The sequence below is a fragment of the Hyperolius riggenbachi genome, unplaced genomic scaffold, assembly GCF_040937935.1.
Source record: "Hyperolius riggenbachi isolate aHypRig1 unplaced genomic scaffold, aHypRig1.pri scaffold_198, whole genome shotgun sequence".
In the NCBI taxonomy this organism is placed as follows: Eukaryota; Metazoa; Chordata; class Amphibia; order Anura; family Hyperoliidae; genus Hyperolius; species Hyperolius riggenbachi.
The window spans coordinates 158,693-175,501 of NW_027152409.1; the positions used below are offsets into that span (position 1 = coordinate 158,693).

A 16,809-nucleotide genomic window follows, 5' to 3' on the forward strand; every position below is an offset into this window, starting at 1 on the left:
CCAGGGGGGGGGCCCCCTTCCCACTGCCTGTGCAGGCCTGCCGGGCCCCCGGGATGGGCGCACCTGTGCTAAACGCAGACGCACGGGCCAGGCTCAGCTGCCGCCTGATTACATTTGCATGGCCCCGCCCACCGCCGGAACAGCCTCCGCTGCCGTGCCTCCACGTCGAAGAGAAAAGTAAAGTAGGCTTCCGGCTACCTGCATTCCGGCAACACGCTAGGAGAGAGTGTGGAGGGCAAGAGGAAGTCAAGTCTCTGGTTGAAAACACAGTGCGTCTTTCTTCATTCATCCTCTTTCCTCTTCATCTCTCTGTCTGGACGTGCGCGGTGTGCCACAAGAGGGAGACACAGGCCGTGGAGTGGAGAGCCTACACAGGAGATGCCTTCCTAGCCTGCAACACACTCTCACAGCCTGGCACTGATGCAGGCACCTGAGCAGGTGCTGAGTCACTCACAGGAAGTCAACCGATGATGTCACAATGCCCTGGGCCCAGGCAGCTATATAAGGGGCTGCAGCCAGGGCTCTGCCTGCCAGTCCGCTGGCAGCTCTCCAGGGGAGGGGTGCTGCTGCAGCTTTTCTTGCTGGGGACATAGTGCAAACATAAAGAAAAGTGGTCCGGTCATGTTTTTTGGGCCCGCAGCAACTGCGCAGCGCAAGTAGAGTTCAGCTAATGTAATATTACAAATTTTTTTTGTTTTTTTTGTGTGTTTTTCCTACTGCTTTTCTTGTCTGTTCTCAGGTTCTGCTAGCCCGGCGATATACAGAGTCCATGAATAAATGACACAGATGCACAAAAAAAAGCAGACAACTTGTAACAATGTTTTTATTGTGGATTTCAGCTGTATCCTGCACCCAGCAGCAGTAGCAGCACAGACATAGAGCGCACAGCAGGGGGGAACAAACCGCGCTTGCTCCTGGCAAATTCACTTTGCAGAGGGACACTTGATTTCACTCCACTTTGTTAGTCAGCTGGGTATTTGAGTAGTTTGGATCTGTTTTTTAACACCAGTAAGAGAGAGTAGTGCACCGGTCCTGGAGGTACTGCAATACCAGGTCGATGCGCGGAGTGGACAGAGCAAGCTCTTCTTCCATCTCCCTGTTCCAAAAATCCATTTAATATATGGTCCCCAGATAGGGGACGTATCAGATATTAAACTGATAAGAACAGATACTACACTGGATCTTAGCCAAAAGGCCGAGAAGCGATAACCCGATTACTCTCCGCAGCCGCGCCCGCCGACGCGTCTTCGTCTTCTAAATGCAGCAGCGGCGACCAGCACACAACCCAGCACTGCACCGCACAGCCGGCTAACCCCGGCCGGCTACCGGCTGCCAGGGGGGGGGCCCCCTTCCCACTGCCTGTGCAGGCCTGCCGGGCCCCCGGGATGGGCGCACCTGTGCTAAACGCAGACGCACGGGCCAGGCTCAGCTGCCGCCTGATTACATTTGCATGGCCCCGCCCACCGCCGGAACAGCCTCCGCTGCCGTGCCTCCACGTCGAAGAGAAAAGTAAAGTAGGCTTCCGGCTACCTGCATTCCGGCAACACGCTAGGAGAGAGTGTGGAGGGCAAGAGGAAGTCAAGTCTCTGGTTGAAAACACAGTGCGTCTTTCTTCATTCATCCTCTTTCCTCTTCATCTCTCTGTCTGGACGTGCGCGGTGTGCCACAAGAGGGAGACACAGGCCGTGGAGTGGAGAGCCTACACAGGAGATGCCTTCCTAGCCTGCAACACACTCTCACAGCCTGGCACTGATGCAGGCACCTGAGCAGGTGCTGAGTCACTCACAGGAAGTCAACCGATGATGTCACAATGCCCTGGGCCCAGGCAGCTATATAAGGGGCTGCAGCCAGGGCTCTGCCTGCCAGTCCGCTGGCAGCTCTCCAGGGGAGGGGTGCTGCTGCAGCTTTTCTTGCTGGGGACATAGTGCAAACATAAAGAAAAGTGGTCCGGTCATGTTTTTTGGGCCCGCAGCAACTGCGCAGCGCAAGTAGAGTTCAGCTAATGTAATATTACAAATTTTTTTTGTTTTTTTTGTGTGTTTTTCCTACTGCTTTTCTTGTCTGTTCTCAGGTTCTGCTAGCCCGGCGATATACAGAGTCCATGAATAAATGACACAGATGCACAAAAAAAAGCAGACAACTTGAAACAATGTTTTTATTGTGGATTTCAGCTGTATCCTGCACCCAGCAGCAGTAGCAGCACAGACATAGAGCGCACAGCAGGGGGGAACAAACCGCGCTTGCTCCTGGCAAATTCACTTTGCAGAGGGACACTTGATTTCACTCCACTTTGTTAGTCAGCTGGGTATTTGAGTAGTTTGGATCTGTTTTTTAACACCAGTAAGAGAGAGTAGTGCACCGGTCCTGGAGGTACTGCAATACCAGGTCGATGCGCGGAGTGGACAGAGCAAGCTCTTCTTCCATCTCCCTGTTCCAAAAATCCATTTAATATATGGTCCCCAGATAGGGGACGTATCAGATATTAAACTGATAAGAACAGATACTACACTGGATCTTAGCCAAAAGGCCGAGAAGCGATAACCCGATTACTCTCCGCAGCCGCGCCCGCCGACGCGTCTTCGTCTTCTAAATGCAGCAGCGGCGACCAGCACACAACCCAGCACTGCACCGCACAGCCGGCTAACCCCGGCCGGCTACCGGCTGCCAGGGGGGGGGGGCCCCTTCCCACTGCCTGTGCAGGCCTACCGGGCCCCCGGGATGGGCGCACCTGTGCTAAACGCAGACGCACGGGCCAGGCTCAGCTGCCGCCTGATTACATTTGCATGGCCCCGCCCACCGCCGGAACAGCCTCCGCTGCCGTGCCTCCACGTCGAAGAGAAAAGTAAAGTAGGCTTCCGGCTACCTGCATTCCGGCAACACGCTAGGAGAGAGTGTGGAGGGCAAGAGGAAGTCAAGTCTCTGGTTGAAAACACAGTGCGTCTTTCTTCATTCATCCTCTTTCCTCTTCATCTCTCTGTCTGGACGTGCGCGGTGTGCCACAAGAGGGAGACACAGGCCGTGGAGTGGAGAGCCTACACAGGAGATGCCTTCCTAGCCTGCAACACACTCTCACAGCCTGGCACTGATGCAGGCACCTGAGCAGGTGCTGAGTCACTCACAGGAAGTCAACCGATGATGTCACAATGCCCTGGGCCCAGGCAGCTATATAAGGGGCTGCAGCCAGGGCTCTGCCTGCCAGTCCGCTGGCAGCTCTCCAGGGGAGGGGTGCTGCTGCAGCTTTTCTTGCTGGGGACATAGTGCAAACATAAAGAAAAGTGGTCCGGTCATGTTTTTTGGGCCCGCAGCAACTGCGCAGCGCAAGTAGAGTTCAGCTAATGTAATATTACAAATTTTTTTTGTTTTTTTTGTGTGTTTTTCCTACTGCTTTTCTTGTCTGTTCTCAGGTTCTGCTAGCCCGGCGATATACAGAGTCCATGAATAAATGACACAGATGCACAAAAAAAAGCAGACAACTTGTAACAATGTTTTTATTGTGGATTTCAGCTGTATCCTGCACCCAGCAGCAGTAGCAGCACAGACATAGAGCGCACAGCAGGGGGGAACAAACCGCGCTTGCTCCTGGCAAATTCACTTTGCAGAGGGACACTTGATTTCACTCCACTTTGTTAGTCAGCTGGGTATTTGAGTAGTTTGGATCTGTTTTTTAACACCAGTAAGAGAGAGTAGTGCACCGGTCCTGGAGGTACTGCAATACCAGGTCGATGCGCGGAGTGGACAGAGCAAGCTCTTCTTCCATCTCCCTGTTCCAAAAATCCATTTAATATATGGTCCCCAGATAGGGGACGTATCAGATATTAAACTGATAAGAACAGATACTACACTGGATCTTAGCCAAAAGGCCGAGAAGCGATAACCCGATTACTCTCCGCAGCCGCGCCCGCCGACGCGTCTTCGTCTTCTAAATGCAGCAGCGGCGACCAGCACACAACCCAGCACTGCACCGCACAGCCGGCTAACCCCGGCCGGCTACCGGCTGCCAGGGGGGGGCCCCCTTCCCACTGCCTGTGCAGGCCTGCCGGGCCCCCGGGATGGGCGCACCTGTGCTAAACGCAGACGCACGGGCCAGGCTCAGCTGCCGCCTGATTACATTTGCATGGCCCCGCCCACCGCCGGAACAGCCTCCGCTGCCGTGCCTCCACGTCGAAGAGAAAAGTAAAGTAGGCTTCCGGCTACCTGCATTCCGGCAACACGCTAGGAGAGAGTGTGGAGGGCAAGAGGAAGTCAAGTCTCTGGTTGAAAACACAGTGCGTCTTTCTTCATTCATCCTCTTTCCTCTTCATCTCTCTGTCTGGACGTGCGCGGTGTGCCACAAGAGAGAGACACAGGCCGTGGAGTGGAGAGCCTACACAGGAGATGCCTTCCTAGCCTGCAACACACTCTCACAGCCTGGCACTGATGCAGGCACCTGAGCAGGTGCTGAGTCACTCACAGGAAGTCAACCGATGATGTCACAATGCCCTGGGCCCAGGCAGCTATATAAGGGGCTGCAGACAGGGCTCTGCCTGCCAGTCCGCTGGCAGCTCTCCAGGGGAGGGGTGCTGCTGCAGCTTTTCTTGCTGGGGACATAGTGCAAACATAAAGAAAAGTGGTCCGGTCATGTTTTTTGGGCCCGCAGCAACTGCGCAGCACAAGTAGAGTTCAGCTAATGTAATATTACAAATTTTTTTTGTTTTTTTTGTGTGTTTTTCCTACTGCTTTTCTTGTCTGTTCTCAGGTTCTGCTAGCCCGGCGATATACAGAGTCCATGAATAAATGACACAGATGCACAAAAAAAAGCAGACAACTTGTAACAATGTTTTTATTGTGGATTTCAGCTGTATCCTGCACCCAGCAGCAGTAGCAGCACAGACATAGAGCGCACAGCAGGGGGGAACAAACCGCGCTTGCTCCTGGCAAATTCACTTTGCAGAGGGACACTTGATTTCACTCCACTTTGTTAGTCAGCTGGGTATTTGAGTAGTTTGGATCTGTTTTTTAACACCAGTAAGAGAGAGTAGTGCACCGGTCCTGGAGGTACTGCAATACCAGGTCGATGCGCGGAGTGGACAGAGCAAGCTCTTCTTCCATCTCCCTGTTCCAAAAATCCATTTAATATATGGTCCCCAGATAGGGGACGTATCAGATATTAAACTGATAAGAACAGATACTACACTGGATCTTAGCCAAAAGGCCGAGAAGCGATAACCCGATTACTCTCCGCAGCCGCGCCCGCCGACGCGTCTTCGTCTTCTAAATGCAGCAGCGGCGACCAGCACACAACCCAGCACTGCACCGCACAGCCGGCTAACCCCGGCCGGCTACCGGCTGCCAGGGGGGGGCCCCCTTCCCACTGCCTGTGCAGGCCTGCCGGGCCCCCGGGATGGGCGCACCTGTGCTAAACGCAGACGCACGGGCCAGGCTCAGCTGCCGCCTGATTACATTTGCATGGCCCCGCCCACCGCCGGAACAGCCTCCGCTGCCGTGCCTCCACGTCGAAGAGAAAAGTAAAGTAGGCTTCCGGCTACCTGCATTCCGGCAACACGCTAGGAGAGAGTGTGGAGGGCAAGAGGAAGTCAAGTCTCTGGTTGAAAACACAGTGCGTCTTTCTTCATTCATCCTCTTTCCTCTTCATCTCTCTGTCTGGACGTGCGCGGTGTGCCACAAGAGGGAGACACAGGCCGTGGAGTGGAGAGCCTACACAGGAGATGCCTTCCTAGCCTGCAACACACTCTCACAGCCTGGCACTGATGCAGGCACCTGAGCAGGTGCTGAGTCACTCACAGGAAGTCAACCGATGATGTCACAATGCCCTGGGCCCAGGCAGCTATATAAGGGGCTGCAGCCAGGGCTCTGCCTGCCAGTCCGCTGGCAGCTCTCCAGGGGAGGGGTGCTGCTGCAGCTTTTCTTGCTGGGGACATAGTGCAAACATAAAGAAAAGTGGTCCGGTCATGTTTTTTGGGCCCGCAGCAACTGCGCAGCGCAAGTAGAGTTCAGCTAATGTAATATTACAAATTTTTTTTGTTTTTTTTGTGTGTTTTTCCTACTGCTTTTCTTGTCTGTTCTCAGGTTCTGCTAGCCCGGCGATATACAGAGTCCATGAATAAATGACACAGATGCACAAAAAAAAGCAGACAACTTGTAACAATGTTTTTATTGTGGATTTCAGCTGTATCCTGCACCCAGCAGCAGTAGCAGCACAGACATAGAGCGCACAGCAGGGGGGAACAAACCGCGCTTGCTCCTGGCAAATTCACTTTGCAGAGGGACACTTGATTTCACTCCACTTTGTTAGTCAGCTGGGTATTTGAGTAGTTTGGATCTGTTTTTTAACACCAGTAAGAGAGAGTAGTGCACCGGTCCTGGAGGTACTGCAATACCAGGTCGATGCGCGGAGTGGACAGAGCAAGCTCTTCTTCCATCTCCCTGTTCCAAAAATCCATTTAATATATGGTCCCCAGATAGGGGACGTATCAGATATTAAACTGATAAGAACAGATACTACACTGGATCTTAGCCAAAAGGCCGAGAAGCGATAACCCGATTACTCTCCGCAGCCGCGCCCGCCGACGCGTCTTCGTCTTCTAAATGCAGCAGCGGCGACCAGCACACAACCCAGCACCGCACCGCACAGCCGGCTAACCCCGGCCGGCTACCGGCTGCCAGGGGGGGGGGCCCCCTTCCCACTGCCTGTGCAGGCCTGCCGGGCCCCCGGGATGGGCGCACCTGTGCTAAACGCAGACGCACGGGCCAGGCTCAGCTGCCGCCTGATTACATTTGCATGGCCCCGCCCACCGCCGGAACAGCCTCCGCTGCCGTGCCTCCACGTCGAAGAGAAAAGTAAAGTAGGCTTCCGGCTACCTGCATTCCGGCAACACGCTAGGAGAGAGTGTGGAGGGCAAGAGGAAGTCAAGTCTCTGGTTGAAAACACAGTGCGTCTTTCTTCATTCATCCTCTTTCCTCTTCATCTCTCTGTCTGGACGTGCGCGGTGTGCCACAAGAGGGAGACACAGGCCGTGGAGTGGAGAGCCTACACAGGAGATGCCTTCCTAGCCTGCAACACACTCTCACAGCCTGGCACTGATGCAGGCACCTGAGCAGGTGCTGAGTCACTCACAGGAAGTCAACCGATGATGTCACAATGCCCTGGGCCCAGGCAGCTATATAAGGGGCTGCAGCCAGGGCTCTGCCTGCCAGTCCGCTGGCAGCTCTCCAGGGGAGGGGTGCTGCTGCAGCTTTTCTTGCTGGGGACATAGTGCAAACATAAAGAAAAGTGGTCCGGTCATGTTTTTTGGGCCCGCAGCAACTGCGCAGCGCAAGTAGAGTTCAGCTAATGTAATATTACAATTTTTTTTTGTTTTTTTTGTGTGTTTTTCCTACTGCTTTTCTTGTCTGTTCTCAGGTTCTGCTAGCCCGGCGATATACAGAGTCCATGAATAAATGACACAGATGCACAAAAAAAAGCAGACAACTTGTAACAATGTTTTTATTGTGGATTTCAGCTGTATCCTGCACCCAGCAGCAGTAGCAGCACAGACATAGAGCGCACAGCAGGGGGGAACAAACCGCGCTTGCTCCTGGCAAATTCACTTTGCAGAGGGACACTTGATTTCACTCCACTTTGTTAGTCAGCTGGGTAATTGAGTAGTTTGGATCTGTTTTTTAACACCAGTAAGAGAGAGTAGTGCACCGGTCCTGGAGGTACTGCAATACCAGGTCGATGCGCGGAGTGGACAGAGCAAGCTCTTCTTCCATCTCCCTGTTCCAAAAATCCATTTAATATATGGTCCCCAGATAGGGGACGTATCAGATATTAAACTGATAAGAACAGATACTACACTGGATCTTAGCCAAAAGGCCGAGAAGCGATAACCCGATTACTCTCCGCAGCCGCGCCCGCCGACGCGTCTTCGTCTTCTAAATGCAGCAGCGGCGACCAGCACACAACCCAGCACTGCACCGCACAGCCGGCTAACCCCGGCCGGCTACCGGCTGCCAGGGGGGGGCCCCCTTCCCACTGCCTGTGCAGGCCTGCCGGGCCCCCGGGATGGGCGCACCTGTGCTAAACGCAGACGCACGGGCCAGGCTCAGCTGCCGCCTGATTACATTTGCATGGCCCCGCCCACCGCCGGAACAGCCTCCGCTGCCGTGCCTCCACGTCGAAGAGAAAAGTAAAGTAGGCTTCCGGCTACCTGCATTCCGGCAACACGCTAGGAGAGAGTGTGGAGGGCAAGAGGAAGTCAAGTCTCTGGTTGAAAACACAGTGCGTCTTTCTTCATTCATCCTCTTTCCTCTTCATCTCTCTGTCTGGACGTGCGCGGTGTGCCACAAGAGGGAGACACAGGCCGTGGAGTGGAGAGCCTACACAGGAGATGCCTTCCTAGCCTGCAACACACTCTCACAGCCTGGCACTGATGCAGGCACCTGAGCAGGTGCTGAGTCACTCACAGGAAGTCAACCGATGATGTCACAATGCCCTGGGCCCAGGCAGCTATATAAGGGGCTGCAGCCAGGGCTCTGCCTGCCAGTCCGCTGGCAGCTCTCCAGGGGAGGGGTGCTGCTGCAGCTTTTCTTGCTGGGGACATAGTGCAAACATAAAGAAAAGTGGTCCGGTCATGTTTTTTGGGCCCGCAGCAACTGCGCAGCGCAAGTAGAGTTCAGCTAAAGTAATATTACAAATTTTTTTTGTTTTTTTTGTGTGTTTTTCCTACTGCTTTTCTTGTCTGTTCTCAGGTTCTGCTAGCCAGGCGATATACAGAGTCCATGAATAAATGACACAGATGCACAAAAAAAAGCAGACACAACTTGTAACAATGTTTTTATTGTGGATTTCAGCTGTATCCTGCACCCAGCAGCAGTAGCAGCACAGACATAGAGCGCACAGCAGGGGGGAACAAACCGCGCTTGCTCCTGGCAAATTCACTTTGCAGAGGGACACTTGATTTCACTCCACTTTGTTAGTCAGCTGGGTATTTGAGTAGTTTGGATCTGTTTTTTAACACCAGTAAGAGAGAGTAGTGCACCGGTCCTGGAGGTACTGCAATACCAGGTCGATGCGCGGAGTGGACAGAGCAAGCTCTTCTTCCATCTCCCTGTTCCAAAAATCCATTTAATATATGGTCCCCAGATAGGGGACGTATCAGATATTAAACTGATAAGAACAGATACTACACTGGATCTTAGCCAAAAGGCCGAGAAGCGATAACCCGATTACTCTCCGCAGCCGCGCCCGCCGACGCGTCTTCGTCTTCTAAATGCAGCAGCGGCGACCAGCACACAACCCAGCACTGCACCGCACAGCCGGCTAACCCCGGCCGGCTACCGGCTGCCAGGGGGGGCCCCCTTCCCACTGCCTGTGCAGGCCTGCCGGGCCCCCGGGATGGGCGCACCTGTGCTAAACGCAGACGCACGGGCCAGGCTCAGCTGCCGCCTGATTACATTTGCATGGCCCCGCCCACCGCCGGAACAGCCTCCGCTGCCGTGCCTCCACGTCGAAGAGAAAAGTAAAGTAGGCTTCCGGCTACCTGCATTCCGGCAACACGCTAGGAGAGAGTGTGGAGGGCAAGAGGAAGTCAAGTCTCTGGTTGAAAACACAGTGCGTCTTTCTTCATTCATCCTCTTTCCTCTTCATCTCTCTGTCTGGACGTGCGCGGTGTGCCACAAGAGGGAGACACAGGCCGTGGAGTGGAGAGCCTACACAGGAGATGCCTTCCTAGCCTGCAACACACTCTCACAGCCTGGCACTGATGCAGGCACCTGAGCAGGTGCTGAGTCACTCACAGGAAGTCAACCGATGATGTCACAATGCCCTGGGCCCAGGCAGCTATATAAGGGGCTGCAGCCAGGGCTCTGCCTGCCAGTCCGCTGGCAGCTCTCCAGGGGAGGGGTGCTGCTGCAGCTTTTCTTGCTGGGGACATAGTGCAAACATAAAGAAAAGTGGTCCGGTCATGTTTTTTGGGCCCGCAGCAACTGCGCAGCGCAAGTAGAGTTCAGCTAAAGTAATATTACACATTTTTTTTGTTTTTTTTGTGTGTTTTTCCTACTGCTTTTCTTGTCTGTTCTCAGGTTCTGCTAGCCAGGCGATATACAGAGTCCATGAATAAATGACACAGATGCACAAAAAAAAGCAGACACAACTTGTAACAATGTTTTTATTGTGGATTTCAGCTGTATCCTGCACCCAGCAGCAGTAGCAGCACAGACATAGAGCGCACAGCAGGGGGGAACAAACCGCGCTTGCTCCTGGCAAATTCACTTTGCAGAGGGACACTTGATTTCACTCCACTTTGTTAGTCAGCTGGGTATTTGAGTAGTTTGGATCTGTTTTTTAACACCAGTAAGAGAGAGTAGTGCACCGGTCCTGGAGGTACTGCAATACCAGGTCGATGCGCGGAGTGGACAGAGCAAGCTCTTCTTCCATCTCCCTGTTCCAAAAATCCATTTAATATATGGTCCCCAGATAGGGGACGTATCAGATATTAAACTGATAAGAACAGATACTACACTGGATCTTAGCCAAAAGGCCGAGAAGCGATAACCCGATTACTCTCCGCAGCCGCGCCCGCCGACGCGTCTTCGTCTTCTAAATGCAGCAGCGGCGACCAGCACACAACCCAGCACTGCACCGCACAGCCGGCTAACCCCGGCCGGCTACCGGCTGCCAGGGGGGGGGCCCCCTTCCCACTGCCTGTGCAGGCCTGCCGGGCCCCCGGGATGGGCGCACCTGTGCTAAACGCAGACGCACGGGCCAGGCTCAGCTGCCGCCTGATTACATTTGCATGGCCCCGCCCACCGCCGGAACAGCCTCCGCTGCCGTGCCTCCACGTCGAAGAGAAAAGTAAAGTAGGCTTCCGGCTACCTGCATTCCGGCAACACGCTAGGAGAGAGTGTGGAGGGCAAGAGGAAGTCAAGTCTCTGGTTGAAAACACAGTGCGTCTTTCTTCATTCATCCTCTTTCCTCTTCATCTCTCTGTCTGGACGTGCGCGGTGTGCCACAAGAGGGAGACACAGGCCGTGGAGTGGAGAGCCTACACAGGAGATGCCTTCCTAGCCTGCAACACACTCTCACAGCCTGGCACTGATGCAGGCACTAGAGATGTCGCGAACCTCCGATTTTCGGTTCGCGAACCGGGTTCGCGAACTTCCGCAAAAGGTTCGGTTCGCGGAAAAGTTCGCGAACCGCAATAGACTTCAATGGGGAGGCGAACTTTGAAAAATAGAAAAAATTATGCTGGCCACAAAAGTGATGGAAAAGATGTTTCAAGGGGTCTAACACCTGGAGGGGGGCATGGCGGAGTGGGATACATGCCAAAAGTCCCGGTGAAAAATCTGGATGTGACGCAAAGCAGCATTTTAAGGGCAGAAATCACATTGAATGCTAAATGACAGGCCTAACGTGCTTTCAAACATCTTGCATGTGTATACATCAAACAGGGAGTGTAATTAGAGTACTGCTTCACACTGACACACCAAACTCACTGTTGAACGCACCGCAAACAGCTGTTTGTGTAGTGACGGCCATGCTGGACTACTGCGCAACATGGCGTGATTGCTCTTCCTCACTCAGTGATGTCAGGTAATGTGTGACTTCCTTCTCAACTTTCCATGGCATTGTTAAAAAGCTTACGTTTTGTTTTTAATTTACATTTTCTACTTGCTGTGTACTTGTTCAGTACCGCTACAATGAGAATCCTGTGGAGGCGGGCAAGTCTGCCATTGTGACCCCAGGTAATGGCCGGGGAATGAGAGGTTTGAATCCGGTGTGGAGCCTGAGCAACGGCTACCACTACACACCCAAGGAGGGCAGCAGGCAGGCATGCACGCCCGCCCGCCCCGAGGTAGTGACCAAAAATAACAATACAGGAGGCGGACTTTCGAGGCCCTGCTGTGTATTTGAAATGAATGTACTTTAAATCCTTTAACGAGAACCAGTTATGGCGGGCAAAGATGACACCACATTCCTTTCACGAGAATCATATGGAGGCGGGCAACTCTGTCATTTGTGACCCCGGGTAATGGCCGGGGAATGAGGGATGGAATCCGGTGTGGAGCCTGAGAAACGGCTACCACTACACATCCAAAGAGGGCAGCAGGTAGGCATGCACGCCCGCCCCGAGGTAGTGACCAAAAATAACAATACAGGACTCAGGAGGACCTTTTGCGGCCCTAATTGAAATGAATTAACTTTAAATCCTTTAACGGGAATCCGTTATGGAGGGCAAGTCTGCCATTGTCACCGCGGGGAATGAAGGTTGGATTGCGGCCCGAAGTGGGAGCCTGCTGAGACCCATGCTGTAGCTGCCCTGACCGTGCTTTGCAGACCAGGCATCTGTGGTCAGATGGACCCTTGAGCCAGCGGAAGACAAACCAAGTCGAAAGCATTTGCCAAGAATGTTTTACGTAGGGCAAGTTTTTTTGCCCTTTTTTAAATTTTTGGAAAATGATAGATGGTTGTATTTTTAAATTGTTTGAAAGTTTAGATGGTTGTATTTTTAAATTGTTTACAAGTTTAGATGGTTGTATTTTTAAATTGTTTGAAAGTTTAGATGGTTGTATTTTTAAATTGTTTAAAAGTGTATCCATTCTTCCTCCCCCCAGCCACGAACAATACCATGGGAACGTGGAGCAGCAGAAGCCCCCTGTGACGGCTGCCACGGTTATTCTCCGCTGCTTGTCTTTTGAGGGGTGCTTCTTTTCCTCAGGTATTCTTGCCATAGCTGTTTGTGCCTTCTCTCCAGGTGCCTTCGTAAAGCACTTGTCCCTAAATGACAGTTGGCCTTTTCACGGCTCAATTTTTGCTGGCAGAGACAACAGATGGCTTTGCTCCGATCTGAGACACACACGTGAAAAAATTGCCAAACCGCTGAGCCCCCCTGGGCTGATGGCGCTACGGTGGCATCAGCAGCTGACGTTGAAGGGCATGTTGGCTGTCTGGCCATAGCTGGCGATACATGGCGCCGGACACTGCCCCCAGCTGATTCTGAGGACGAGCTCCCTCTTGTATTGCGTTCCGGAGTTGGAGCCTGATCAACGTCTACCACCACACATCCAGGCAAGGAGGGAGGCAGGCAGGCATGCACGCCCGCCCCGAGGTAGTGACCAAAAATAACAATACAGGACTCAGGAGGACCTTTTGCGGCCCTAATTGAAATGAATTAACTTTAAATCCTTTAACGGGAATCCGTTATGGAGGGCAAGTCTGCCATTGTCACCGCGGGGAATGAAGGTTGGATTGCGGCCCGAAGTGGGAGCCTGCTGAGACCCATGCTGTAGCTGCCCTGACCGTGCTTTGCAGACCAGGCATCTGTGGTCAGATGGACCCTTGAGCCAGCGGAAGACAAACCAAGTCGAAAGCATTTGCCAAGAATGTTTTACGGAGGGCAAGTTTTTTGCCCTTTTTTAAAATTTTTTGAAAATGATAGATGGTTGTATTTTTAAATTGTTTGAAAGTTTAGATGGTTGTATTTTTAAATTGTTTGAAAGTGTATCCATTCAAGTGCAAGTTATGCACTGACTGCCAGGTATAATGTGCAGTCACAGATGCAGTGAAAGGTATGCAGTGACTGCAAACAGCCGTTTGTGTAGTGACGGCCGTGCTGGACTGGTGCGCACCGTGACGAGAGTGCAGGTGATGGTGGCTTTTCAGCCCATATGCTTGCCCGGCTGATGTAGCTGAATGACAGAACAGTGACTTTCCAGCTGATCAAATTTGGTCTGACCACAATGAAGCAACGACCTTAATATCTTTTGTGTGCCACCCCCACCCGAGACACTCAAATAGCCGGCGGTCATTGCTTCATTGTGATGCGCAAGCCCCTTCACCGCGGCAAGGTAATGATCACGAAGGGGGATGGGCACATGTACACGCACCAGAAAAATTAGTGTAGCGGCCGCTGCTAGCAGCGGCCTTAAAAATTCAGGAATCCGCCTAGAGTCCTGGACCCTGTTGGTAGTGGCGGAGAAGGCAGTCAAGCGGCCTGCAGGCAGAGATGCTGTGTGTGGGGAGTGGACTGACTTAGTCTTCGGACGTGCAGTAGCCCTCCGTGATCCATTCCTCATTCATTTTGATAAAGGTCAGGTACTGAACACTGTCGTGACTAAGGCGACTTCTCTTCTCAGTAACTATGCCTCCAGCTGCACTGAAGGTCCTTTCTGACAGGACGCTTGCGGCAGGGCAAGAGAGAAGTTGTATGGCAAATTGGGACAGCTCTGGCCACAGGTCAAGCCTGCGCAACCAGTAGTCCAAGGGTTCATCGTCGCTTTTCGCAGAGTCTACATCCACACTCAAGGCCAGGTAGTCGGCTACCTGCCGGTCCAGGCGTTGGTGGAGGGTGGATCCGGAAGGACTATGGCGAGGAGTTGGACTAAAGAAGGTCCGCATGTCCGACATCACCCTGAGATCGCTGGAGCGTCCTGTTCTTGCCTGCGTGGACTTGGGAGGAGGAGGGTTACTGCCAGTGGTACCTTGATTGCGTTGTGCAGCCACATCACCCTTAAACGCATTGTAAAGCATCATCGACAGCTTGTTCTGCAAGTGCTGCATCCTTTCCGCCTTTTGTTGAGTTGGTAAGAGGTCCGCCACTTTGTGCCTGTACCGAGGGTCTAGTAGCGTGGCCACCCAGTACAGGTCATTCGTCTTGAGTTTTTTGATACGGGGGTCCCTCAACAGGCTGGACAACATGAAAGAGGACATCTGCACAAAGCTGGATGCAGAGGTACTCTCCATCTCCTCTTGCTCTTCCTCAGTGACGGGACGCAACTCCTCTTCCTCCCCCCAGCCACGAACAATACCACGGGAACGTGGAGCAGCACAAGCCCCCTGTGATGGCTGCCGCGGTTCTTCTCCTTCCGCCGCCTCTTCCTCCTCCACAGAAACACCTTCCTCATCATCACCATCATCAGAGTCTGACTCCTCTCCTTCCCCACACGACTCCTCTACTTCCTCCTCCTCCCCCCTCTGTGCTGCCGCCGGTGTTGTGGAAACATCGGGTTCGTGTGTAAATGGCTCCAATGAATCCTGCTGCCCTAACTCTTCTTGTTCACGCTCCTCCACAGCTGTATCCACCACTCTACGCACGGCACGCTCCAGGAAGTAGGCGTAGGGGATCAAGTCGCTGATGGTGCCCTCATCGCGACTCACCAGTTTGGTCACCTCCTCAAAGGGCTCCATGACCCTGCATGCATTTCGCATCAGTGTCCAGTTGTTGGGCCACAACATCCCCATCCTCCCAGATTGTGTCCTTGTACTGTAATGATACAGGTAGTGGGTGACGGCTTTCTCCTGGTCTAGCAGGCGAGAGAACATCAGCAGGGTGGAATTCCAGCGAGTCGGGCTATCGCAAATCAGGCGTCTCACCGGCAAGTTGTTTCTACGCTGAATCTCTGCAAAGCGTGCCATGGCCTTGTAAGAGCGCCTGAAATGCCCACACAACTTCCTGGCCTGCTTCAGGACGTCCTCTAAGCCTGGGTACTTGGACACAAATCTTTGCACGACCAGATTAAGCACATGTGCCATGCAGGGTATGTGTGTCAGCTTTCCCAAATTCAACGCAGCAATGAGATTGCTGCCGTTGTCACACACCACGTTGCCGATCTCAAGCTTGTGCGGGGTCAGCCATTGCTCCACCTGTTTGTTAAGAGCAGCCAGGAGAGCTGCTCCAGTGTGACTCTCCGCTTTCAGGCAAGACATGTCTAACACTGCATGACACCGTCGCACCTGGCATGCAGCATAGGCCCTGGGGTGCTGGGGCTGTGTAGCTGGGGAGGAGATGGCGGCACCAGCCAAGGAGGAGGAGGAGGAGGATGACGACAGCGAAGCGGTGATAGCAGGTGGAGAGGAGGTGGCTGGAAGCCTACCTGCAAGCCGTGGAGGTGTGACAAGTCGGTCCTCTGCGCAGCCACGTACTCCCTGCTTGCTGCCATCGGTCACCAGGTTGACCCAATGGGCTGTGTATGTAATGTAGTGGCCCTGCCCGTGCTTGGCAGACCAGGCATCCGTGGTCAGGTGGACCCTTGACCCAACGCTGTGTGCCAGAGATGACACCACTTGCCTCTCAACTGCACGGTACAGTTTGGGTATGGCCTTTTGAGAAAAATAATTGCGGCCTGGTATCTTCCACTGCGGTGTACCAATGGCCACAAACTTACGGAAAGCCTCCGACTCCACCAGCTTGTATGGTAATAGCTGGCGAGCTAATAGTTCCGCCACGCCAGCTGTCAGACGCCGGGCAAGAGGGTGACTGGCAGACATTTGCTTCTTCCGCTCAAATACTTCCTTCACGGACAGCTGGGTACTGCTGTGGGCAGAGGAGAAGGAACCGCTCAAGGGAAGAGGCGGTGTGGAGGAGGGTGGCTGTGAAGGTGCAAGGGAGAAAGTGGATGAAGACGATGCACCTGAAGGAGGAAGAGGAGAAGGAGTTTGGCTTGTCTTTTGAGGAGTGCTGCTTTTACTCAGGTGTTCTTGCCATAGCTGTTTGTGCCTTCTCTCCAGGTGCCTTTGTAAGGCACTTGTCCCTACGTGAGAGTTGGCCTTTCCACGGCTCAATTTTTGCTGGCAGAGACAACAGATGGCTTTGCTCCGATCTGAGACACACACGTGAAAAAATTTCCAAACCGCTGAGCCCCCTTGGGGTGATGGCGCTACGGTGGCATCAGCAGCAGCTGATGTTGAAGGGCATGTGTGCTCCCTGGCCATAGCTGGCGATACATGGCACTGGACACTGCCCCCAGCTGTTTCTGAGGACGAGCTCCCTCTGCTTCTATCATGGAGTCGTCTCCTCCTACTCCTCTCTGACTCCTCCTCTGAACTGTCCC

At 53.3% G+C, this 16,809-nt stretch overlaps 8 non-coding genes across 8 annotated transcripts; all 8 read right to left on the bottom strand.

Moving 5' to 3' along the window:
• Positions 1 to 1,016: 1,016 nt before the first annotated feature.
• LOC137543770 (U2 spliceosomal RNA) lies at positions 1,017 to 1,207 on the bottom strand. Its single transcript, XR_011025599.1, has one exon. It is a non-coding gene; the product is annotated as a U2 spliceosomal RNA (small nuclear RNA).
• Positions 1,208 to 2,348: 1,141 nt separating this feature from the next.
• On the bottom strand, positions 2,349 to 2,539 carry LOC137543771 (U2 spliceosomal RNA). The gene has a single exon (XR_011025600.1). It is a non-coding gene; the product is annotated as a U2 spliceosomal RNA (small nuclear RNA).
• A 1,142-nt stretch (positions 2,540 to 3,681) lies between these two features.
• LOC137543772 (U2 spliceosomal RNA) lies at positions 3,682 to 3,872 on the bottom strand. Its single transcript, XR_011025601.1, has one exon. It is a non-coding gene; the product is annotated as a U2 spliceosomal RNA (small nuclear RNA).
• A 1,140-nt stretch (positions 3,873 to 5,012) lies between these two features.
• LOC137543773 (U2 spliceosomal RNA) lies at positions 5,013 to 5,203 on the bottom strand. The gene has a single exon (XR_011025602.1). It is a non-coding gene; the product is annotated as a U2 spliceosomal RNA (small nuclear RNA).
• A 1,140-nt stretch (positions 5,204 to 6,343) lies between these two features.
• Positions 6,344 to 6,534, bottom strand: LOC137543776 (U2 spliceosomal RNA). Its single transcript, XR_011025604.1, has one exon. It is a non-coding gene; the product is annotated as a U2 spliceosomal RNA (small nuclear RNA).
• Positions 6,535 to 7,676: 1,142 nt separating this feature from the next.
• On the bottom strand, positions 7,677 to 7,867 carry LOC137543777 (U2 spliceosomal RNA). The gene has a single exon (XR_011025605.1). It is a non-coding gene; the product is annotated as a U2 spliceosomal RNA (small nuclear RNA).
• A 1,142-nt stretch (positions 7,868 to 9,009) lies between these two features.
• LOC137543778 (U2 spliceosomal RNA) lies at positions 9,010 to 9,200 on the bottom strand. The gene has a single exon (XR_011025606.1). It is a non-coding gene; the product is annotated as a U2 spliceosomal RNA (small nuclear RNA).
• A 1,141-nt stretch (positions 9,201 to 10,341) lies between these two features.
• On the bottom strand, positions 10,342 to 10,532 carry LOC137543779 (U2 spliceosomal RNA). The gene has a single exon (XR_011025608.1). It is a non-coding gene; the product is annotated as a U2 spliceosomal RNA (small nuclear RNA).
• Positions 10,533 to 16,809: the final 6,277 nt, after the last annotated feature.